Source organism: Motacilla alba, chromosome 1A (assembly GCF_015832195.1).
Source record: "Motacilla alba alba isolate MOTALB_02 chromosome 1A, Motacilla_alba_V1.0_pri, whole genome shotgun sequence".
In the NCBI taxonomy this organism is placed as follows: Eukaryota; Metazoa; Chordata; class Aves; order Passeriformes; family Motacillidae; genus Motacilla; species Motacilla alba.
The window spans coordinates 42,175,318-42,201,476 of NC_052031.1; the positions used below are offsets into that span (position 1 = coordinate 42,175,318).

General features: G+C 41.9%; 1 protein-coding gene across 7 annotated transcripts in view; it reads right to left on the minus strand.

Moving 5' to 3' along the window:
* Positions 1-25,848, minus strand: part of ATP2B1 (ATPase plasma membrane Ca2+ transporting 1) — a 60,401-nt gene extending 34,553 nt beyond the window's left edge. For 2 of the 7 annotated variants that reach the window (XM_038155469.1, XM_038155470.1), the window contains exon 1: positions 25,131-25,357. The gene's annotated coding sequence lies outside the window, so the exon portion shown is untranslated. Of the gene's footprint in view, positions 1-24,320; positions 24,897-25,130; positions 25,359-25,470; positions 25,665-25,712 lie in introns of those variants that run through there. The other 5 variants (XM_038155466.1, XM_038155465.1, XM_038155464.1 and 2 more) reach the window with 5 other exon arrangements.
* Positions 25,849-26,159: the final 311 nt, after the last annotated feature.

The following is a 26,159-nucleotide window of genomic DNA, read 5'->3' on the forward strand; positions in this document are numbered from 1 at the left end:
AAATCATTAACTTTGTAGCAACTGTTGCCTTTAACACTGGCATTTTCCTTCAAATGTCCATATGGTTCATCATCAAGCAGCAACCTTTAAAAATACTTAAAATTAAATCTGTTTCCAGGGAAATGGAGCTTGTAGCATCCACAAGTGATGTCACATGGGGAAAGAACATGCTCAAGTTAAAAATTCCCACTTTCCAATGACAACCTCACCTCAGAGTTTGGGAAGAACAAGATTTTTTGTGTTCCCATTAATGCATTTCTGCAAACTTCAAGAACAAATTTCAACACTAAGCCAGCCCACACATGAAGTACTTTTGTATTTGAAGTAGGATTATATCTTCATGCAGACCTAGCTCTTAATAATTTTTTCATGTCCATACAGTTTTAGCCCTGCTCCAGCCCACTTCATCACAACTCAAGCCTTGCACAGTATCTCCAATTAAATTCTTTGAAGAGAGGGAAAAATTGCACAACACCACCTTTCTGCAGAAGGGATAAGCAGACTGAGAGCAGTTCTTCCGTCTGATGACGAATGTATTGCAGCTGAGAAGTTATCATCTAGCCACAGGACCCTGAACTTGCACAGGCATTCTATACCTAATCCCTGCTCAGTTGACATATCTTGCACATACACATGTAGCTACGCAACAGTGTAGTGCACACACAAACTCCTCATATCTGTGTGAAGATTTGCTGTGTGCCAAAACCAGACTTCTGATCACGTAAATTAGCTTTACCGACATAATGAAGTGCAATGAACATGTGTAACAACATATTCCCCCACAACACATGACTGCCAGGCTCAGATGAACAACAACTTGGACACTCCCAGGTCAACAAGATCCTTCAGGTGTCATATGCCTTGCAAAGGCAAAATATGAAGGCAAAGCATCACCAAACAAAAGATTTCTAGATACTTGCCTGCCAGGTTAGAGGACTGCTTAGCTGAACTGCTGAGTCTATGTTGAAGTAAAGGTATAAGCACCCAATTACCAGAAATTTAAGGTCTTGGTTCCAGGAAAGACTCAGATTTCTGCTCTGGAAATAATCAGTTGCAGCTACACTAAATCTGCCATTTAAAACACCATGCCACAGTCCATAGAACACAGAACAACCACTGACACTGTAAATCCCTGAACTGCTGTCACCCGACCACAAGTGACAGGCCCATCTCTGGCAGAACTACAACTTCTACAACTGCAACTGCTCTTCTCTTCCTGTCACAGGAGCTTCTGAGAAAACCACTGTCTATGGCTGTTTTCCAGAGAGTGAAAAAAAGCATAAAGAAATCAATATTCACATGCATAAAACTTCCAACATTCTGTAACATCAAAAAAGTTCTTAATTTTAAAACTAATTTTAAATCTTCATTATTTTCTCTGTTACTTGCAAGAAAATGTTGCAACAGTTGAAGAGTCCATGATGATGGTGTTAACCTGCATGCTAGGATATAGTTTTGATTAAGACTCTAATGAGTTCTGTTAGAGTATCGTGCAAGTGAAGAATTTCATGCAAACCATGTATGAAAGAGTTTTCTTTAAAGACACGCCACATTGTTAGGCAATGTCCAAAAGCTGGATGTTGTTGTCCAGCTGGTAGCCTAGGAGGATTTATCAGCTGGCATCTGATCATAAGCTATGACAGTATAACAAGAAGCAGATCAGGCAAATGAGTTTGTATAGCTATGGAGAAGATGCTGCAGCTGCTAATTAAGCAAAAATAGACCAAGCAGAAGGCCCCACAACCAATTACATCAAACTTGATTCAATTTTAATTAAGAAAAGCTCTGTTCAAGCCTCTAGCAGGAGCCCTGTACTTGATGCCCAAATACACCCAAACCCAAGAGAACAGGATAGAAAAAGCTACACCTCTAGTCACTGTTCACTTGTCATCAAAGTTTTAGGACTTCCTCTCTCCAAATATATGTGTAGAGTGGGCCAAACTTGCTTTCATATGTAACTAAACTGAAGAGCAGTAACTCTGTTTAGTCATAACTCAATGTGCTTTGCACTCCAGTACAAACCTCTCTATGCATCTATATCAATTTTTACTAGTAAGTAATAATCCAGATTAGTCATTAATAAGTCTGTACTGAAGGGGGTCCTCCTATACTCTAAATGCCATCCTAACATACCAATGGACCCTTAGGATTCACAGGCAAATTCAATAAGCATTCATTAACTACAAAAACAGTGCAGTTCTACAGATCAGCTCTTGTAGTGATACAAATTATTTGGTACATCATGTTAGCAAAGAGTACACTTTTGTAACATTAGTGGCGATGCACAATGAAACTATTACGAATGCAATTTAGTAGCATAAAAGGAAGCACATTTTAAGGCTACAAAGATCATCTAATAGTATTTATCTTCTCAACTAATGAAATATTTGTTTTGACCAGTGTTTCAGTTCTCAGTAATTGCATCAGTCATTTGAAATAACTGAACAGCATGAGCTGTGAAGCACTATAGTATAAAGCAACTCACCTTAAACTTCCAAATCTGTTAATATCTCAAATTTTAAATTCAAGAAACAGTTATCAAGCTAAAACTCATTTATACACCAATGCTGAAGTTACAGACTATTTAAAGTTTAATTCAGTTGAAGTTTTGTGTTAGTGTCCAGCTTAAACAAGCTGCATGCAAAATTATTAAGATGTCTACCTTTCATTAGACACATCAGCTTTGGATAGTACTTTATCACTGACACTTGGTTTATCCCTTTATATCACTGAGACTAGGAATAACTTTAAAAGCTATTCTCAGTCACACAAAAGTGACTAAAAAACTTGAATTTCAGAGGCATGTTTCAGTAGCAGCACATACTCTTATAGGTAGGATTCAGATACTTACGTAAATCCCTCCAAGAAGACCTTGCTGCTCTTTGGTTGTAGTAACTTCACTAACACATCATATCATTATAGCTGCTTATGAGGAATAACTTCCTTTACCCAAATCAATTCACTATTTATTGCTGAAGGACTGTGTTTTGTTACCAGACAAAGACACTAAAAAATTCAAACCCATAACCCATTAAATAAAGGTTAGACAACTTTGCCACTGTTGGAAGTTCATCATCATAAGCTTCTCTAGCTGGACTGGAGAAAGGAGAAGCTTTAAACAGAAGTCTACTTGTAGAAATGCTCACCAAAGCATGAAGAGACTACAGACTACTTATCTATTTAGTGCTACCAGAACATTCTGCACTGACCAAATTAGAAGCTACAACATGTTTTTTGAAGTATTCCTATGGTAGCACAATTACTATTGCCCAGATGCACAGGACCTAGCATACCTTAGACCCCTATCCAAGCTTTTCCTATGATTACATTTATATTTAATACTTGCTTCACTAACCTACAAGGAAACACAATTTTCTTAATCAATATTAAAACACTTAAGCGCACTCATACCTCAAAAGTCAAAGCTTCAGCAATTATAAATCTTGTGTCATTCAATTTAATTTATACTTGAATTTATGCTTGAACACTGTGCATTCAGATATTGAGCATTAGCTGGTAGCATTTGACCTTCAGCAACACACTAAAACTGGGCCCTGTAATAGGGGAAAGGGCTTGCAAAGTGATTATCTCAGGAAAGCCTTTGTTTAATCTAATTAGTTCAACGAATACTAGACAGATCTGCATATCAAGAAGCTGTTGTGATAAAAACCATCCCCATATGTTTCAGTAGTTGTGCCTTTTAACCTGCTTACAGCTTCAAAGATATTGAATACATAAGATGCTTTTCCATAGTTCAGTTTGGGTGTGATCCACAGCTTCAAGCCATCACATAACATTGCAGAAGTGGGAGGAAGAAAGAACGGGAGTTGTCTGCAATATTATTATAATGGAATATTGTAACAATGATGAGTAACTGTAACTGAGAAAGTAACCTGGAAATCAAACTGAGCTCTTGTGCTCTGAAGGGTCAAACTTTTTACTGCAAGAGACAGATCCTCACACCTACTTGACAGGCTACAGAAACTCACCAGCTGTTTCACAAGGAATGTGAATGAATTCTAATGAGGCAAAACATAAATACAGAACAGCATGCATTTACAAGTCACTATTCTGTAAGTTAAAATGTGCCTAACTGAACAAACAGGAGTTAAATAACTTCAGTGCCATGCTATTGTTTTACAGCAAAAATCCCAGCCTGGTTTATGAAGAGACATGTATAAGTAGACTGAAGAACTAAGAGGCAAAGGGCACGAACAAAGTTTTTAGCATATCATCTTCAGCCTTAAATATGTCCAACAGTGTTGCAATGACAAGTTTCAGATATTACAGCTTATGCTCTATAAATGGTAAATTCATCAAAGGTCATGACTTTTGCTTAGTTTTCAAAAAGAAATCTGATTTAATTCTGAAGCCTAATCTCCTGGGAAACAGATGTACTTACCTATCTGAAATAAAAACTGGCCTAGATTCTGCATTGGATCTTAACACTGGTATTGTCCCTGCTCATTGTAGGGAGGTTAGACAAGATGACATATAAACGTCTTATTCAACACAAATTATTCTGTGATTCTGTGATTTATGGCACTTAATCTAAGGGATTTCTACTGCCTACAGTGATTGACACCTGTAGAAACTGTTTCATCCATTGGTGGTTTCTTTCCTTTAAGACCCCAAATTTATTTCTTATTGAAATTATAGCAAACAAATTAGGACTTCAGTAGTCTGAAGTCAGTTTGGTAGTAGTACAAATCAGCAATGTTGACACACAGGTTGTGCATAATTTTCCTCCTGTTTTGGTAGTAGCAAGTAAAAATTGTACAAGTCTTGAAGGTCAGTTATGATGGCACAAAGGACATAAGTTTCTCTTACAAAGCAGCTTGGTCCACAGCCTCTGCCAGGAGCCCAGCAAGCAAGCAGACACTTTGTTATGCCATCAACCATCTGCACAGGCCTGTATTGCCCTGCCTTGTCCAAGCCATGGCCTCTCCCCACTCACTAAATAACTCAGCTCCAGCTGAAGTGACATCTGGATTAAGAAACAAGATCAGAAAGTGCTGTATAGAATAGTCTGAGTAGGTGACTATTTTATCAAGAGTTTAAACTATTCATTAGCTTTCTGAGGTAATCAAATAAATATTACAGATCCAAAAATAGACAGACTGATGCAACAAGAAGGGCTTCAGAAAAACCTATGACCACTTTCAAGGAACAGCAGACTTTGAGACATACTGGAAAATCCCAGAGGACAAAACCAATGTGATCATCATTAAAGAAAGCAACAAGCGTTCTGTGTGTTTGAAGTACTAGGCTTTCATAGTCACTTATTTCATATCACATTGCTGGCTTGTCCACATGACTACAAACACTTAAGACAAAACCATGCAAAAGTGTCAAGTTTCTAACCACTTAAAACCCTTTTCTGCAGTCCACAGCTCTGATCAACACTCAGGCAGCTTCTCTCTTCTCCACCCACAGGCCCTGAAGCTTCCATCTCTGTACTTCTTTTTCCTAGGTTCATCCACTTTCTGCTCCAGGATGACACTATAAACTAAAGGCTACATTCAAGAGACTGTTTGCGATACAAGGTTACTCCAATTTTTAACTATAAACCCCGTAAAAAAAAAAAAAAAGTTTTAACCTCTAGATGAGACTCTGCCCCATCCAGAAACATTCTGAGTGTGTTCAAGCACCTAAAATGTATTTACTGTGTGTGTCAGCTTCCTCATGTAACTTGAGGTGAGTGAAGCTGCCAAAATTTGGACCAAGGCAGTTGATGGCTGAAGGCAAACCTGCTGGTGTTTAAAATGAAAGAAAAAAAGTTTGCCTAAAGCCCATCAATATTTTCCTTTCCTTCAGATCCACTGAGTTCTAAATAAGATGACTGAGGATTTCAAGTATCTTACTCCTGCACAGTTTAGGAAAATTATGCTGTAAATTAAGTCCTTTTAACAGATCTGCCATAATAATAACTAAATATATAAACCTAAAAGTGGGTTTAAAAAAAAAAAGTAGTAAAGTCACCCATTAACAAATATTCACATTACTAGGTTCATGAACAAATTACCACACTTTTCTCATCAACATTTGTCAAAACCATATTGACAAAAAAGACAAAGCTGAACTTTTCTAAAAAAAGATTGGGTGGTAGCATGGCAACCAACTCACTAAAATTATGCATCATAAGATTACAACAGAGTCTGCTGGCATTCCCAAAGTGCAAAATGTGTTCTGGTCACAAACCCTGACAGGTGTGTGTTAAATGAGGTATATGACATCACTATATGCAATAAAGTTTCAAGTATAGCAAAGTGAGATGGTACCAAATTTCATCCAACAGAGATGGAGTTGGATTCCTGAATTTCAGCTACTTGTTGTATTTAGAGCTCAGTGCAATGCATCCAGCTGGTCACTTACGATAATGTCAGCAAACCAGCAGCTGACTTCATCAGTTATTCCTACAGGTATAAGACTTGTCTTGAGAAATCTTTTCACCTTTTTTTCACAGACCTTACATTTACCATTTCATCCTGATTTGAACACTCCCCATTATTTCATGCAGAAAGTATTCTTTTATGCTAGTATCCATTTATGCAGAGCAGTAGGCTTTTGACTGTGGTCATGCTTCATGACATCAAAGAGATGCAAAAAGTTTTTTAGATTTATAAGCCTTCAGACAAAAGGCAAAAGTCCATTCTTACCTGATTTTTCTTGTATTCAGAAAACTTCAAAAGATATTTAAAGTTACTGTTAAAATTGCTAGGAAATATTTATGCCTATGAGATTGAGCCAAATTACTTCCATAAAGACACTCTGTATATAACCAATTCCTTTCTATTAGAGCAATAAAATTAACTTAGACAAAGTTTTAAGGCTTTTCTTGTTGCTTTGGACTAGCTTACTGCTAAGTACAAACAGTACCACAAAATAGTCTATGTTCCTTGACTTGTAAACAGGTTACATACAAATTGTGATATTAATGCAGTAAAGGATCCATTTATGATCCTCAAAATCACCATTCCAACCAAGTAAGTGTCTGGAATGTAAGAAAAATAAAACAAAAACCTCAGGTCTGGTCACCCATCTCAATAAGCCCACACTATGATGCTAAATTGGATGTATGTTATGTCCTCTTGTGGTCAAAGTGTAAGAAGCTTCCCTCTTGGCCTGTAAAAAGCCAGTTTGAGAACCCAGCTTCAGATTTTTCACAAGCCTTTTGGAAATACCAGACCACAGTATACCCTTATCTTTAAACATTTAAAGAGACTTACTTCTTCAGAAACCTATGGTTTGAAAGCTATGCTAGCTTGCCCTGATTGTCATTAATTCCTGCCTGCCAGAAATATACCAAATAAACTGGCTAAAAGAGTCATTCTGAGAAAATCCCTTTCAAAAACTGCAATTATGTTTGCCATCTTCTCTTCCTAAGGAGACAGAGGGTTTTAAAATTCAAATACCATAACTAGTCCACACTTGAGCAGCACTTTGAGAAATACTTCACAACTTTGCTGCTCCTGCTAGTTATGTCAAGAGGTTCAGGGGTCCGTTTGGTTTGTGTTTTCTTTTGTTTGTTAAGGGTTTTTTTACCTCAATATTTGAATTTGAGAATCCAGTGTACAGTGTTGCAGAAACACAAGAATTAAATCTCTTGCAAAATTCTTTATTATGATTATACTGGGAATCCCTTTAGCTCTCTTTGATAAGTTTTGAGAGCTTAACTCCTTAATCCATTCCACTGGGCCTCCTCTTTCTGGTACAGTGTAAGAAGCATGTTCAGTAGGCTTCACCTCAGGGTATTATCTGACATATTTCATGATTTTCTAAGGCTACATATTGCTTTATCCTTCAGGGACATCTCCAGTTTCAAAACTAGTCTTTCCTTATTATAATGCTTTTCCATCTCTCTGATGCCTGACACCCACTTAAAGGCTAAGTTGTCATGCTCCCTGCATTGTCACACACTTCTAGCTACTCCAAAGTTTCTCATTTATGCAGGGTTGGTTGCTGGTCTGGGATTGTTTTACACACATTGAAGCATTACTGCCATTGGCAGTAATAGCTATTGGCAACTGTGTGTAGAATGATGGTCAATTAACTGCTCTGTGGTCAATACACACATGACAATCCCATGTCCACCATCCAATATAAGACAATAAACACTTCTCTCAGGAGTTTTTTTCTTTAACACAGACAGGGAATATATAAACAGTGTTAGTAGACAGAATGCACAAAGCTGAGATTCCCATCACAGCACTTTAACAAAGCAGCAAGTCTGTCACATCCTCAGGTGACCAAAGGTATGTCTGTGCTGCAGAGACATGTTGTAACACTCCCACTCACAGAGGTCCTGAAGCAGCTCTCATTATTTGACACTAACAACACTGCAACTTACACCTGCCACTCTTATCCTTTTGCATTGGGAAAAGCCACGGACTCTGCCAACTGCATTAATGAAGTAACAGAGTATGGGAGCTCTGCTGTTGCAACAGGCACACAGGCAACCTCGGGCCTGGAACACACACTTCTTGTGTGCTTCTCTACTCTTCTTTACAACACCTCAGCCTCTGAGAGAAGGTATTTCATTTTGGGTCCTGTTTTAAGTCCATCTCTCATGGGATATACAGCACTCCAAACAGTTTTGGCACTTCTTATTTGACTAATGCTTTTTTCTTTCTTTCACTTTCTCTTTTTTTTGATTTCTTAATGTACTTCTACGATCTTTAGAAACAAATAATTTTTTTCCTTGCCATGAAATCTTCCCCCCTCCAGGATCCAATGAGCAAGAAAGCACCATGCCGTGGTCCCAAGCCTCCACCCTCCCACTACCTGTGATGGTAGCCATGCATTTCATGGTACCACACCTGTGAGTGGGCTACTTGTAGCTATGTGTTGCAGAAAGCTGTCATCCAAAAAGGATCTCCCCCACCTCAGTGGAAAAATTTAAATAGCAGCATTTCTACTGTCTGAACAAGTTTTCCCCCAAGACACCAGGAGGAGTTGATTTATTTATAGAAGTCATACAAGCAATGTGGACATGCCAGCTTAAGGTACAAGACACATTCAGCTAGTGCTAGAAGCATCTTTATCATGGAACTATACGGCTGCCACCTCTAAGATAACATTAAATCTCCCTTCAAGGGAAGGCTCCTCTTCCCTCTGTTATTTCAAGTTGCCGTGGGTTGAACAAACCCAGGACACAAGTCAAGTGACTTGCCACTAAACAAATGGCATGATACATAACTTTTCAGTGAAGGGCAGACACTGTTTGATTGGACTGAACAGCAAATTAACATGAAGCTGGGAAGCTGCCAGACAATGGCTCAAGTAGATTTAGTAAATTTAATTAATTTCTCAGTTTTGGTGGGCTATATAAAATTGCTATACAAACTGGCTACGTGCAATTAACAATCACAGCTTCATTTCTGAAGTCTTCAGTTGTGAAGTACTTCATTGTGTATAACTCTTTAGGTTTCTGAGATTCCAAAGACACCAGTGCTTGATTAATTAATTAGAAAAAAGAAAGCAACTCAGGAAAAATGCAAATAAAACCATGCTCCATGATAATATTTATAAGTCCTATGCCACACAATAAAGGAAATCCCTTCTCCAGTTCCCATAAGCCAAAGGCCTTAAGTCTTCCCTAGCATCAGTGGATCCTAATGCACTTTGCAGACAGATCTGCTTCCAGTCTAATCAGCAATCATTCAAATTATGAGGTGAGCTAGGTGTCTAATTTAGCTCTGGCACAGCTCTCCTAGGTAGAGAAAGGCCATGCCTTGAAGAACTTCATCGCAGCTCTGTGCTGAGGATCAGCTACCAGACTCCCATCACTCCCCTGCCCTATCAAAGCACAAGGCCAGCAGAACTAAAGTGGTAAACCAGCAGGCACTCAGATGCCTGCAGCATAACCACCTTTGGCATGCACAGTGAGGTGTCAGTCTTCTGATAAGGTACCTCTGAATCCTCAATAGTCATTGCTAGTCTAACAAGCTTAATATCTGTCCTTCCAAAGGATGGTATCTGGATTGAGAGCCTAATGCATTTAGCACTGGTAAATGCTCATAGTTCAGCTGCAGCTGACCCTCAGGGACAAGAGACAACTGAACCATGAAGACCAGAGGTCATCATTCTGTCTCAGGAAAGTCAGACCTATTTTGTTCCTTCTGCAGAAAGCTACTTCCCACAAGTGTTTGTTTTACAGTGGCACATTGTAACAGTGTGCAACTTTAGCCATCATGTTGTTTCTAGTGATACCAAAAGCATACAGTATCTCTGAAGAAGGGCAATTGGGAAAGGCAGTATCAGCTTCTCCAGTGAAGTGACAAACTTCAAGCATCCTGCTGAAATTGTGCATGCTATAACTGCTGATGGCACAATCTCTTTAAATAACCAAGATTTGTATGTTCAGCTCATGGCTTCTAACAGACTTCCTCAAAGGACCAGCACCATTGCACATCTGACTGTATCACACCTGGGCTCAGCATGAGATTCTTTCACTATACAGCTGAGTACAGGCTCACAGACATTGTTAAGCCAGAAGCCAACTATATTTTTAATCTAAACCCTGCAACTCACAAATTTATCTTATGCAGCATGCAGGTAAAGCAGAGTAAGGAACACAAGAGCTTCCTCTAGCCTGAGGCTAGTAATACTCAGTGAAATGCCTGTTTCCCCAGTGGAGGGAAGTGACTGAGAAGATAAAGTATCATGAAAAAAACAAAAAATGACACAGCACCATGAAGTGAAATATAGCACAAATTACCCAAACTCCTACAGTTAGGGACTCAGTTTTTCTGAAAGTAATTTTAGGAGATTCCTTCTCTGGTCCTATTGCTCCACTTTCCTAAGCAAACCCCTGTATCCCTGTTTTCCTCAAAGGATGCCATCAGCTGGTTTCTCAGTACTTTCAATAGACCCTTAAGCTTGGAGGACACATAGCATTTGGAGAAGGGAAAGCAGCCTACTAGGACTGTTCTCCAAAAAGCTGCTTTTCAGTGCCATTAAGGTTTTTTTTTTTTGTTTGTTTGTTTATCAAGGGAAATATAAAAAGAAGCCATCTGAAAACCTCTATAATTAAGCACTATTTTAGTAGCTTTTCAAAAAAACATAACCTTAGAAACCTTATAAAAACCTCATTAACCTTAGAAAAAAACTGGTGCAAGTATGTAATCTGCTAGTAACAAGTAGCAGACTTGTTATTCACATTTTCAGACCTGAGGTAAGGAAAACATTGGTAAGGAAGATGAAGTGAAACTTAATGAAAAGTCCTACACAGTGAAAACCAACCACCATACACCTCATTTCAAAGTTGTTATGAATTTGGGTCATTTAAGTTACACACTAATTCAAACCCATGACAAGCAGATTGACAGCCCAGTTCTACCAATGGTCTCTAACCTATTAACTTTTTTGTTTGATTTTACAACATTTTTTTCCCCATTTCCTCCTTTTCTCAAGGAAAGGGATGCTTTAAGAAGGACAAAAATTTATACCAACAGATTCCTTAATCTCCTTCATGTTTATTCAGACATGGAAGCAGAGCTTATATAAAACGTTCCCGGTTCACCTTCTGACAAAAGCCATGCATTACACTGAACCTTTGTAGGTAGTTTTGTATGTTGCACTCAGACTTGTTACCAGTATCTAGTAGCTTGCTCTAGGTTACTAATAGCAAGTTGCTACTTAGTGTGTCATACCCCTGCTACAGGAGTCAGATTTTTGCACATGTATCCACTGCCTTTGAAATCTTCTGCTCTAACCAATACAGCATGAAATTAGGGTAAAGGTTGGTTTGTTTGGGGTTTTGTTGGGGGGGGGGGGGGGTGGAATAACTAATTTTGTTGGTGTTTGAACAGTTATCTAATAAAGGAAGTCAGCAATGTGATCAAAGAGTATACAGTCAGAATCCAGAATCAAACTAAATGTAAAAGAACAAACAATTATAGGCAGTTACACAGCTGTCTGTCAAAGTCACAATCTAGTTTGACATGTGATGCTTCAGGCACATAATTAAGCTAAACAGCTTTCAAGACAGCTTTCTTCCTTAAAACTGAAAAAGTAGGTAGTTTCCAAAACTTTACCTTGTTGTTGAGCAATTATTATTAAAATAAGCCATCAGCTGTCACAAAGTATTTTTCACAGAGCAAATATTTTCAATTATTTAAACAATTGCATTATGGCAAAATTGCTCACAGGAAGCCTAAACGAACTATTTTATTATTTTAAGATATTTTAAGACCCGGATTCTCTGACTCCTTAATTTGGAGATTTCTGAAACGTACTATTTGACATCCCTAAAAAATTGATGTATTTTCCAGTGCATGAAGAATCCTGTATTGTTCTTGTTTGAGAAGACCAGGGTTGAAGGAGACATTGCCAAGCTAAATTTAATGGCCCATATTATGGAGGTCCACAATTTTTGGTTTACTTTTCAATTTAAATTATTATTAAAATAGAACTTTGGACTTTAAAAAAAATATTGAGCATGGCAGTAAAACTCTGAATTCTGATCATAAGCCAAGTCACAGGGACAAACTTCAGGAACTTAATCCACCATAGCAGGGGAAGAAGAGCTTATTTGGTAGGAGGAACACACTTGCTGTGAGAAGATGACTTGTTCTAACCTCAGTGTGAAGGCCTGGGCCACTGTCTAGCTTTTTGCAGCCAAAAAGCCCCTTCTTAGTACAGCAATGCCTGAAGACATCTGCAGACAGCCACAGGTGCACCCAAAGAGAAATTCAACAGGAGGAACTACAGTGGCTGCACTGAATTCTTAATTGAGTTTGCTTAATTTTTTTTTTTTGTTCTGGAATATTTGACAGTTATGAATTATATATAAAGTGTCTGGACAAAAGACTGGAAATGCATCTTGCAGGGTCAAAAATCCAGAAAATCTCCTCAGACTTCACAACCAGAAGCCACAAGGCTCAAAGGTTCAGAGATGTTTTGAACTGCCAAATGGTAAAAAGGCAGTTTGGGTTATTATTCCACTTATCTGGTTACTGACCAGTATATTAGGGTGGGTTACCCTTTTAGTTCTCTGAAACTGTTAAACTGTCACTGATTTCCACACACCAAAAAGTAACCAGAGCAGTAGTATAATAGAATAATAATATCAGACAACAAGATAACAGAATGAACTACATTGGCATGTAAAGATGTCTATTGACTTCCAAGTGCAATTGTTTTGATTATGTTTGTAACACCTATATACACCAAGACTTCGTTCAAGCCCAAACTCTTTCCATTCTGGCTGAGAATTTTTATATTGAATATCTCTTCACATAGAAAGAAACAAGTAGTCTCAGAATAATTAAATAAAGGTATATGGCACTTGAATTTATGGAAGTAGATAAGTTTTCTTTCCCCATGTGAGGTTTCTAATCATAGCTCTTCCTGTACATATAGAACACAATACCTATAAAAGCAGAGCTAGATGTATAACTAAATGTACAAGTATTTCAATGGATAGCCCCATCCAATTGTTGATACACAAAAACAGATCAGACTACAATTACAAAGGTATATACAACACCGGTGTTTACCATTATAGCCGGAGATAGCATCTGAGACACCTGATTGGCTTTCAGGAACTATTTGTTGACCCATTTTTCAGGAAAATCCCTCTTCTATTCATTAAACTGTACTTAACTCAGAGTTACACACAGGCATATTTGTAAGAGGTGCTACTCAGCTATTTAAGCTCATGAAAGCTACTTTTGCAGAGCCAGCAGAGGGAGTACAGACATCATTTTACTTATCAGCTGTGAAAAAGATACCTTGTAAGAAAGCACTAAAAGAGCTGTGCCTGCAAATCTAATGCACTTAATTTAAAGCATGCCAAGAACTTCCTTGGTCTTTTATAGACATGTATGTCCATGGGCAGTAGAGTTGGTATTTTGTTTCTGATCCTCAACCAGCTGTCACATCTTAAAAGTCTCATACCTGATGAATGGCAGGAGCAATTCTAACAGTACTAACAAGTACCATAAGGTCTGATGCTTCAAATGAATTAAAAAATTAAAAAAAAAAACATAAAACAACCAAATAACAACCAAAACCATCACAGCTGCAATTCAAGTTTTTATTCCTATGGATTCCACTGTCTCTCAGTTTCTGAAAAACGAAACCCTTTTGGTTATCCATTTCTTAGAAAACAACTTCATTTTGAAGACAAGGTGAAAAACTCAGAGTTCAAGACAACCTCAAGCAAAGGAGCCCTGAAGGCACACAGCAGTGTTGGACTAGAAGGTAACAGTGAGCCTTTCTGCTGATATTCACAGAGGCACACACCTCCTGACAAATCTGGTTTTACACAGCCTCTGCGGCAAGAGCCCTGCTGCTTTATTTAGCATTTCCATTGATCAGCCTGCTTTGGAGTTGACAATTATGACTGAACAGTGTTGACACAGTGGCGGCTGTGGAAACAGTTTTGGAAAGAGAAATAGGTTTTGAGCAGACAGATTGATAGCTTGCTGCCATCACCTCATGGAGGTGAACCCAAAACGTTAGGCCAACATGAGACAACATACCTTCCTGGCAAAAACACCACAAACAGACACCCACCCCAAGGTTTTTAGTCTACAAAACTGACTGGATTTTTTTTCTTGAATAAAGTTTGCATTTCTTAACTTGTTGGTACAAGGCTAAGCTCATATAAAATTCTTTCCAATTTTAAGCATTCATCAAATAATTTTTTAGGTGGCTATTTCTAAGTTTCACTATTTAAAAGTCTGTATATGAGAAAGTCATACAAGTGCAATAAATGCCTTTGTCTTTAAGTTTCCTCTAGAAGAGCAGCAAAACACTCCTCCTCCCAAAGAAAAGATAAATTTCCATCATCTTAAACTTCACATGAACTTTTAAAGCTTTGACAGCTTTAATCATTAGATTTTGATTATTACCTACTGAAGAAGAATGTGCCTGTAGCTACATAATTTAGCCTTCACTTGTTTCAGGTTTTAAAAATAGAAGAACCACCCTTCAGCAAATTAGATGGCTGTTTCTTCTCTCCATCTACAAGAAAGTGGTATTCACTTATCAGCTTCATTTTCACATGGCAGATTCACAAAATTAGTAAGTCAGAGTGGGCTGAGCTTGTTTCCATCTTACAGAGCTTACATGATATTTTATAGCTGACTAAAAAGTTTTACCCCTATCATGAAACTAAGCCACCTCTCAGTTTTGCTGTTGAAACTCAGAGCTCCTGCAGTGTACTCTGTTTGTGTGCTGTGCCTGGGTGGTTCCCAGGACTCCAGCTAGGCCGCTCAATCCGTTTTATGCAGAGCAACCACAGCAAGGAAAGCCATGCTTCTTCCATCACCATCATGGTGTTGATCAAGTGTCAGGGTTCATACCTAGCATTCTGATCATCCCTTACTTCCCCAAGTTATTGCAGTCTCTTGTGACAACAGCGAAGTTCCTGCAGGTACACGGAGTCTTATAAAATAGTAAAAATGCTTTTATTTTCAGGCAGAATCGTTATCTAACCAGACTCACCACACAGATAATCCAATGCCAGTGCCAACTCAAAACATGGCACAGAACTACACTGAACCTGCTTGAGTGAAGCAAATATGCAATCATACTCACAGGAAATATACCACATCCAGCAACTAGAGCCTTGCTAAGCTCCCAACTAACTTAGTTTATAACACACTTCACATTTGAGAGGCTGACATTAGAGTTCTAATGTGCAAGACACATGATCCATTTATATAAAGTAAGTAGGATGTGGGGGAAAGGGCTGAAAAGCCCCTTGAAACATGAGCATCCTTCCTCTTGGTGAAGTTTCTACAGAAAGTTACACAGAATTTTATACTTTAGAAATACTACAGCTGCCTTTAAAGATCTACAGAGGTTTGTTGTTGTCTCAGTTTTTAACCTGAAACCCTTCGACTTAGTACACAGCTGAACAATGAATGATTCTAGCATTAATCACTCTCCATGATTTAGTACTTCAATAATTGGTAATAGACAGCATGCAGCAGATGCAAGAGCTTTTTAAAAGTCAGTGTTGAAATTGTGCTCTTCCCCATCACCTGTTTTCACCACCTGAAGGGTCTATCTAAAGTTCTGAAGCCTGTGTGCATTTTGTGGGTTAAAAGTTTACATTCCTTCCATCATATGCAAGATTCACCTGACCAAACGGGAACACCTACCTCTAAGGTAGGCACTTCAGGCGCTTTTTGTAAATAGGCAATGGATAAATTAAAACATATATATCAAAATATTCTATTTAGCCACCTAGGACATGATCTAAAATAGTCACATGCATCTCATCTTAGATGCGCTTCAGCAACAGAAGCAGCCCAGAGTGAGTAGTTTCAGTTTTTTAAGACGCTTATGTAAGTGGCCAGGATTGCTCTGCCAAAGTTAAGCACAGTCGGCTGGGCTGAACTCGCATATCAAGCAGCTGCACTACCATGTCAGAGCAAGAGGAAGGATGTGGCTTCACAGTTAGTTTAGGAATACCCAAGGCTGTGCTACTGCCAGAAGGTACAGCCCTGCGCCAGCACTGCCGCTCACCTGACCTCAAGGTCAGGGGACAGCCCTAGATGAGAACCGGTGACAAGCAAGACAGCAGCAACATCAGCGGTTCCTCCTGAAGGTCACACAGTGACAGGGACTGCCCCTTCCAGCCAGCACAGGCCTCACCAGCTCAAGTCAATCATGGAAGCTCTTCTCCACACCCCCATGCTCACCCTGGGAAAAAGATGAGCCTAGCTGCACCTTTCCTAAAAGGCCCCATTACAGACCATCACCAGGGTCCCTCTTCAGCCTCCTCCCTTCCAGGTCAAGCAAAGCCACCTCACTCTAATTCTCCCCACACACCACAGGACAGCCCCTCATCGACTGTCAGGAGAGGTGCAAAACAAGGCACCATTTTTGGATGCAGCCTCACAAGAACGACTGAAGGCAAAACCCACTGGTCATGCTCTTGCTCATGCTGACCAGCGTGGGCCAGTCCTCGCCAGCACAGGAGAGCCCTACAGCTGGCTCAGGCTCCCTGTCCTGCAGGGTGGCCAAGACCTTTCCTACAGGCATCCTTGTCCCCAAGGTAGGGTACAGGTGCCAGCCAGCCTCAGCTCTCCTGTTCACCCTCCCTCCAGGAATCTAGGCCATGCAGTAGCCCTACAACCACGTCACCATTTTCAGCTACTGCCAACTGTGACAGTGAAGGGGAAAGCCCATCAGAAGTGTTTGTACTTTGTCAGCTCCGTAACGCTCAGGAGGGGCCTTGGGCAGCTCCCCGTCAGGAGCTTGAAATTGGCCTGGTTTACAATGGCTGCCTCAAAGTAACATGTATTAATTTTGTCCAGTTCAAAGCATTTTGCCCAGGGTTATATATACAACCTTATTCTCCATTACAATTTCTGTAGCCTTAGATTTGACTATCAGCAGAAGGTAAATATAAAGCTTTGAGCTCATGCAAATTCAACGCTGCAGTTTTGGAATGAGAGGTTCATCTGTCAAGAATGTTCAACTATCTTCCCCAAAAACATGAAGTACTCTCCTCAAGCATACATCCCTTGTATTTTTCCATCTGGTAAACCAATTTCCAGTGTTAGAAGGTAGCATAACATAGCTTTAGGGTGTCAGACTTCTCACAACCAAGACAACTTTTTCTAAACCATTTTGCTAATATGGTTTGAGGACTTGCTGTCCAGTGCCCAGCAACACTAGGATCAACAAGAAAAAAAAGAAAGCCATACAAAAATTACTCACAAGCAAGACTTAGCATGTACCACTGCTTTATATGCTGGCATCTAATTTTGGATGTATGTGTTTGCACTAAAGTTCTTTCAAAAGGTTCACATAACCTGGTATGCATTGCAGAGTGAGTAACTCTACATGAAGGATAACTCCACTGTAAGTGCCTCCACTACCACTAAACAACACACACACACACAAATCCGGAGAAAGAGATCATGCCTTTCTCAAACCCCAGAGAATTTAGTCCTTTATTCCCAAATCTCTTTTAACTCACTTGAGAAATAGAGCTCTAGTTTAGGAACAAATCCTAGATCTGCAGTCACCATAACAAGATCTACCTACTATCAAAATGTATCTGAAAGCAGACTTTGTGAAGATGTCAAGATGTTTCACTATGCAAAGCAAGCTCATTGCAGAATAAGAAAAATCACTGTCAATGTTAACTACTTGGATTGCAGAGCAGAAGTAGGTGAACACAAACTGTAATGATTTGTGTTATTAATAAAGCAGAAGTAAAGCAGTTGTGCTAGCAATGGTAAAGCACCTTCCTTACTCTCTCCAGCTGCCAGTCTCCACTATGCATATTTGAAAGCCATCTGGCACAGACCCTGACAGCTGGTTTAAATCATTTCATGTTTCATACAACCTCATCTGAGTGAGGCTGGTAGACACTGCTCTAATTTAAGTATTGATTTGCACTGTTCCATAGGCTTCATGAAGTTCTGCACCAGCTTCATTCTCAAGTGAAGAAAAATTGGCAGATCCAAGCAATATAAAGCAATTTGAAGTGCAATATCAATACTGATAGCAGTAGGACCTGGATGGAAGCGAAAAAACTCCTGTTCAATATGCATATTGAGATCCTGATCTACTATCTACTAGATCTAAACAACCAGAAGAGATTTAAAAATACCACCCTTTCTTAAACAGTTTAAGAGCTAACCATACTTGCCACCTTTTCTACCCATTTATTGTTACTATCTACTCAGTCTTCTCTATGTAAAAATGTCAGAATGCAAGTCTAGATGCTCAACACAAGCAAAAATTCTTTTACTCCACTGTAGTATCAGAAACCACCTAGGCATATAGTTCTTGGGTTTAACCCCAAATATACTTTTATGGAACACCATTAGTTGAAAACTGGCACTCCAACCACTCTCCCATCAAAACAGTAAGTTCAAGTTCTCCCATGTGAAAAGGGTAATACTCTCCAGAAAATGGTTTCACATGACTGTTCCAAAAGGGGGAACATTCCCAACCATCAATCTAAAGATTCGTGTTGCTTTCCTCATCTGAGCTTTACTTCTCACCTTGGAGAGACCAATTTGTGCACAAAGATTGTGTAACAAACCATCTAATGGCACACCGAATAGATTCAAAGTGGCAGAGATGGCACAAAAGAGGGGGGAATTATTGCAGTTAGGCTAAGATGGAAATGAAAGTAGCCATGAGGTCACCTCAGCCAGCCAGTGAAACTTTGCACTCACAGTGACAAGCCAAATAGGCAACTACAAATTATGCTCTCTCTGTCCCCAGCCTCTTGGACTATGCTGATCCACCAGCAGCTTCAGAAGGCCATCACTAAAGTCTGACAAAACTTTGGAATATTAAAAAAGCATCAAACATATTAACAGAAGTGACTAACAGACCTTTTGATGGATACTTAAAAGACACCTATCCCTTGAAACACCTACCATACAAAACCAAATGTTCTCCAAGCTTTTGGAGAGTCACAGTGACCAACTTTTTAGAATGCTCTACAATATTCTTTTTAAAAAACTACAGCTGTAGCTGTAGCTACAAGACTTCTCTATTGCTACTGGCCTAAGTTCCTTATTTCAATAAAGACCATAGCACTTCAGTTTTTTCTTTCTACAGTGGGAAAACTCACCAAACACAGCTAGTGACTCTTCCTCCTATCCCCATATGGAGTCACCAGTTGTTTTATTTAAAATCTAGACAGAAGCCAAAATGCACACCACAAACAACACAACCTTGTATTTGCAGAGACACAGGAGCAATCCTGAAAGAGCCATGCAGACAAGCCACCAATCACTGGTGAAATAACAAGTGCAGAAACAGTTATATGATTTCTACATAAGGGTACATCTGTAACACTCCACCAAAGTGCACTTGTGTTTCTTTCACGGATATATGTAAGGCAAAAGTGACTAAGTTCATCTTTGATTCAAAATCTTAAAATTAATATGAAAGTTTTAATGACAATGTAAGCAGGAAAAGAGCACACCACTATAACCCTTGGGGCGTGTCTCAAAGTTAGATAGTTGCTTAAAGCAGAGTGGGCTGAATCATCTTTCCTGCCTTGAGTTGCTATCAACTGTGCAGAGCATGGTACATCCTGGGCCTCCTCTGTACAGGACCAGACACTGTACACCAAGTGGTGAGAAACCAATAGTGTTGTTTTCCCTGCTGCTACCTTATCTTTCTGTGAATATAAGGGCACAAGTAAGGGTAGCAGATTACAAGTGATAGGCTCCAGAAGTGTGTTTTAAGAACATGGTGTTTCCTGTGCTCACTGGGAATGAAGGCAACATCCAGCTCATACACAATATTAAGAAAAATGAGACATGCAAACCACTGAAGTTCACTGTAAATAGGAAGCCATGCAGAAAAATACCTAACTCTCACCTAAAAAGCAGCATCAGATTATGGGCCAGCAAGAAGCCAGGGCTACCTACCCCTAGTGATGAGACTGGTTATGCTGTAAGTGGCAGAAACAGCCAGACTTAATGGCCAGCACTATGGAGGATGACCATCAAATGTGATCTTCAGTATGGATCTATGCACTCTTTAACAGCACAGTGCAGTTGCCAACACCAGAAAGAGAATATATTCCTCCTTTCTCAGTCCATTCCTCTTCAAAGGCAGGGCAGATGTTATTTGTCTGCTTTGTAACAGCAATTACATATTATCTCTTACTGGACAAAAAAATAAGTTATATTTATTTTCAAAGCTATTTCTGATTTCTTTTTTAAATGTCTCCTAGATTTTCCTTAGATTTCTTCTCCCAGAAGACCTTTGAAATACTAATGGAGAAAGCCTCATACCTACTTTGCAATTCACCAAAATTAAACTAATAACACCTCCTGCTGTCATTTGTCAGTTAGAGTAAGATTTATAAGTGGCAGCAGAAATAATTTTCATCATGTTTACTGGAATACCAATTGCTTGAACAGACAGCTCCTTCAAAGATACTGCTCATATCAAGTGAAATCTGTCATGAAAACTAGAAATTCATTTTACTTATTTGAAAAAGTATTTGAAAGCCTAATAATTTAAAAATAAAAGACAAGCTGGACAATACCATGTGTCTGTGTAGAAATTACATTCTGTCTGAGTAGGTGCAACTGTCTCAAGACAGGTTAGTCTAATATTTTGCCTGTTGATTTCATTGTATATGTCACCTCCTGGAAATCCTCCTCCTATACTGCTCATTATCACTGCTTACATCTTCTGTGTGAAACTGCTGAACACATTTTTATTTTTCACATGCATTAAAAGATGTTTGGAGGGCTTAATGAACAAAAAAATCTTACTTTTTTATCACTCTGCTGTTCAATTAATGAACATGATCTTCAGCTAACTGAACCTAAGTTAGGAGAACAATAACATTAGGTATTGAAAAGAGGAGGAATCCAATCTTTATAAAGGCAAGCTATTTTGAATAAATGAATAAATCTTAATGCTCATGAGAAATACTCATCCTCTACACAAAGTATCATAGGTTCACTTTTTTTTTTCAAACCAGCAACAGTATCACCTCATCTTTCCTGCCTCTCTTGTTCTTCAATCTGTTAAACTTTGCAAGAAATAAAAAGTCTTCCGAGAAAATTTAACAGGTTTGAATAAGAAAGCCAAAAAAACCTGCTTGAGACCGTTGCACACACTCTAGCAAGCCAGCAGGCAGAGCTAATCCTGGCTTTTTATACACAATTCTGCAACTCCTAGATTTTATCTAGCTTTTAATTAAAATACTCTATAGAGAATGATCCTTATCTGCTGAACTGCAACTTTTAACAAGTCTTATTATTATTATTTCTTAAGACAAGTAGAGAATACTAGAGAATACAAATTTAAGACTATTACTGCAATTTTATTGATCCTTTTGTAGTAAAGTAAGCATGCATTCTATAACAGAGACCTCTTATAGATTCAAGCAGTCTTCCTTATTTCTCAAAAGATATTTACTTTTAAATGCCCAGGACTAATCATAGCTGTTTGCTATTCTGCATTAAATTTGGCTAACTGAAATCTGACTTCACCTTTAAATAAAACGCAAATCCCTTTCTGCACTATTATTATTTTCACTTTAAAAACAGAAGAAAACATATATAAAAATAAAGAGTTCAAACTCTGAAAGACATTAGTGAGGTCACATTTCAGTGGTAAAGAATGCCATTAATATTTAGTCTACCTTAATGGAAGAAATTCGAGTTAGAAGATACTTTAGGTTATCTTGTCCACCCTCATGTCAAGGGAGACTTTATTGCTATGGCACGTTATTGTTTTGAACATGCCAGTTAATAGTAAGTTCCCAGCTCTAAAATCTTAAATGTTGGTGAAGTTCATTCTTCCAAAGCATCTGGTTTTGAGGTGGCTTTAGCAAATCCAGCCTATGTCTCTTCCTTCTTAGTATCATCTCATGATTACCTCTCATTTATCACATTCTTCTTTCCAAATAAATTCAAACAGCTAAAACCAAAGATAATAGAAGTAATTACTAGACCTTTGTGCCTTTGCTACAGGACACTTTCAAGCCTCTGAAATTCCTTTGAAGCTTCCTACAAAACAGTTTAGTTGTTTGCAATTTTAACAGCTGACATAAGTTCTCTATATTTTGTGGTTCACAAAAGAGTGACTTTCTAAGCAAGACTCTTCCTTTAGACTACAGTGGATTTCAATTTGCAGGATTACCCCCGGATTATTAGCAGAATATGTATTACACGAATGGGGATCCTTTCCTTGCACCATTATCTCCTTGTAATGCAATTTTGTGTAAGAAACCAATACACAGTTTACTCAATGCTAATGTGACAGAAGTCTTGTTTTCTGCTTTAAATTCCCAAAAACATTTGCTTCACATGCAAAAGTAACATATGTGTGCTTACAAATAGTACATCCACAATTCCCTTTAAAATTAGTTTTGACTTATATCATTTGAATGATGCACATGGCTTTCCATGCGTTGTTCTCTGAATGAACAGAAGTAACAATGTTGCAATTTAGCACTGGCATAGGAACATTGATTGGGAAAACCTGCAAGTATCTGTACATAACACAGGAGTCACATCTCATTCAGCTAACTCAGCCTGGGTTGGTTACCATAATCATCAGTAGGAGCAGCAATAAACCGAACCACACAATGATGCTCTTCCAGACTAAAAATTTCACATTGAAGTGCATGAGTTTTTTTCCTCACTGAATTCAGTGACCACTTTTTCCACTGACACCAAGAGTTTCCATTCATTATGCCATAAGTATTAAAGCCCTAGTACATTGGAAGCTATTCCTGCCAGAAGAGCCAACAGTTTAAAGATACACAAGTTTACTTCTATTGGAATTCACAATTTGTGGTGTTTGGAAGAAATCCTTGAAAAGCACCAACAAACAGCTGAAAAAAAAAAATGGCCCTGCCTACAGCTACAGCTACCACCTTCTGAACACACAGTATCATGAACCAAAGAATTGGCAAGTTATCTAACCAACACCTTTCCAAGTACCAAACCACATTATTTTAACCCAAATTCATTAGGACCCAGGAATGTTTCAGAGATGCAGCAGCTTTCCTACAGGCGGTAGTTTTCCAAAGGCACGCTCACTTCATTCCCGAGGAAGTCAAGACTGCCAACCACTAATGATGAAGACATTTCACAAATACAGTGGGCTTGGAACTTGACTTCTAAGAAGGGACACGATTTGAATAATCACCTAGCCAGTCACCTCTCAAGCACTGTGAGGTGAGACACCAGCAAACATTCTCAGAATGACAGTTTCAGACACAGCATAAGGTACTGTCACCAGCTCCTTCTGAACAGACCTTGAGAAGAAAGCCTCAGCAACTGAAGTTATAAATGTACAAATGCCATATATAACAAGTATTTAAGGATTTCTGTAATGTGGATCTTAAAATGACAAGAAAAAAAGCCGCCGAAATTTTGTTACTGCTCTCGTCACCAGCCCCTACAGTTTAAAATGTCAAACGTAAAAAAGATTTTTGTGGAGTGTGGATCACGCACAGCACTACATAACCGCCTATTACAGCTGAACTAATACACGGCCCCTCAGGCTGCGAAGCCTGGGACAGACTCAACCACAGCTCTCCGCTCCTAAACGCTTCCCCGGGCTCAGGCTGAGCCCCTTCCTGCCCCTGGCGAACACCACTCGCACGGCCGCTCTAAAGGAAACGCTCCCGGGAAAAACAGACCGCTTTTCATGAGATCCTCCTCTCGAAATCCTAAGTCCTTCCGACTTCAGCCTTCACCGACTGACCGAGGGGCTCGGCAGGAAGCCAGGGCGGACGGCGGTGCGGACACCCAGCCCACTCCTCCCCACTGCGAGCGCTGCCTCCCGCGCTCGACACCGGGCAGCCATCCCCGGCGGAGGCTCCAGCCCGCTCCCAAACTCACGTGGTGCAACAGCCAAAGGTTACACGCACCGCCGGGACGAGGATGACACCGCCGTTAGAGGCGCTTCCCACCGCGGAGCGGCCCCGCGCGGGGACGGGCTCACCCGCGGCGAAACGCCCGCGAGGGCTTCGCTCGCCCGGCACCCGAAGTAGTGCCGCATCCCTTCCTCGTCCGCGCCGGTCGATGAGCAGCCCGGCTGGGCATCGATAAATCAAACCAGCCCGTCCGCTCCGACGGAAAGCGGCGTACGAGTCAGCCGCGGCCAAAAACACAGCCCTGGGGGCGCGGCGGGCGGGCGAGGCTGCGCGGGCGCCGGGCTCCCAGCCCCCGCGGGGCGGCGAAGTGCCCGGGATGTCGGTGTCGTGCTGCCGCAGCGGGCTAATCCCGGCTACTTAACCCGGCGGGCGGCAGGGGCTGAGCACCACCTTAATCCACGGCGTGAGCGCGCCCGCCCGCCAGGAGCTCGCAGGGCCGTGGCGTGCCGGCCGCGTCCAGCCGCGGGGTCCCCGACGGTGCGGCGGTGCGCTCCCGCGGCGGCTCAGCCCCGCATCCGCTGCCCTCAAGGTCACGCCGTGCCCCGACTGCACGGTGGCGGCCAGGTGCACGCTCCGGTTACCTGCGGGGAGAACGGGCGAAAGCCCAGGAGCGCGGCACCCAGCCCCTCCGGCCGCGCCGGCCCCCCGAGCGAGCCCGGCCACCGCTCGCAGCCCCGCGGCGGGAGCGGAGCAACGCTGCACCTGCCGCCACGCTGTTGCCCGCCCCGGTCGGCCAGCCGGGAGGAGAGCCGCCCCGAGCCGCCGCCGCGCTTACCTCTGCGCCGTGGGGCCGACACAGCCGCCGGTCGGGGGCCAGGACGAGGCGCCCGTAAACCTGACGCCGCCCGCTCGTTCGCTCGCCGAGCGCACAAGGTCCCCGCGCTCCCCGCCCTGCCCACGGCCGGCCGGCCCCGCCGCGCCGCCCCCGCCCTGCGGCCGCGCGAGGAGGGCGGGAGAGGGGGCGGGGGGGTGAAGCGGCGACCGAATTGGGGAGGGAAGGAGGGAGGGAGGGGGCACCGGCGCGGGGAGAGCCGGGGGAGGAGAAGGAAGGAGGGAGGGAGGGAGGGAGGGAGGAAGGGGGGCGCGGACCGCCCGCCCCGCCCCCGTCGCCTCACCGGCAGGAATCAGCGATTCGCCCTCCTCTCGGGCGCTCCCACCGTCGCCGCCGCCGCCGCTCCCCGGGGCCCGCCCGCCTCCTTTCCCCCGCGCACACCGGGCAGCGCCGAGCGCGCCGCCGAGCCCCTGCGCCGCAGAGCAACCGCTACAGGAGCCGGGCGCCACCGGGCAGGGCGGGGCGGGGCGGGGCGGAGCGCAGCGATCCGCCCGCCTCCCGCCTCCGCCCGCCGCGGTCACTCACTTGCCCGCGCCCGCCGCCCCCTCCTCTCCCGGCGCCGCGGCCGCCGGTCCCCGCCGCCTCCCTCGCCGCCTGCGGAGTGCGGGCCACGTGACGGGGCCCCTCTCTCGGCCGACAAAGGGGGGGTCTCGACGTGCGGAGTCTTCAATGGGGGAGGTGGAGGCGGGGCCCCGGTAGGCACGGCGCCCGCGGAGGCGGAGCCCCGCTCCGTGCCCGCCCGCCGCCGCCGCTGCCACTGGCGGGCGGGAGGCTGACGCGCTTGTTTCCATGACGTCGGCGGGCGGAGCCGCGGCGTTTGATGGAGCCCGGCGGGCTTCGGGGGTCGGTGACTTTGCCACGAGCGGCTCCCGCGGGGCGGGGCGGGGGCGGGGCGAGGTGTCGCGTCGCGTCCCCCCGCCCGTGGGTCGCAGGTCGCCGCCAGCCAGCGGGGACGCGGGCCACCTCGATGGG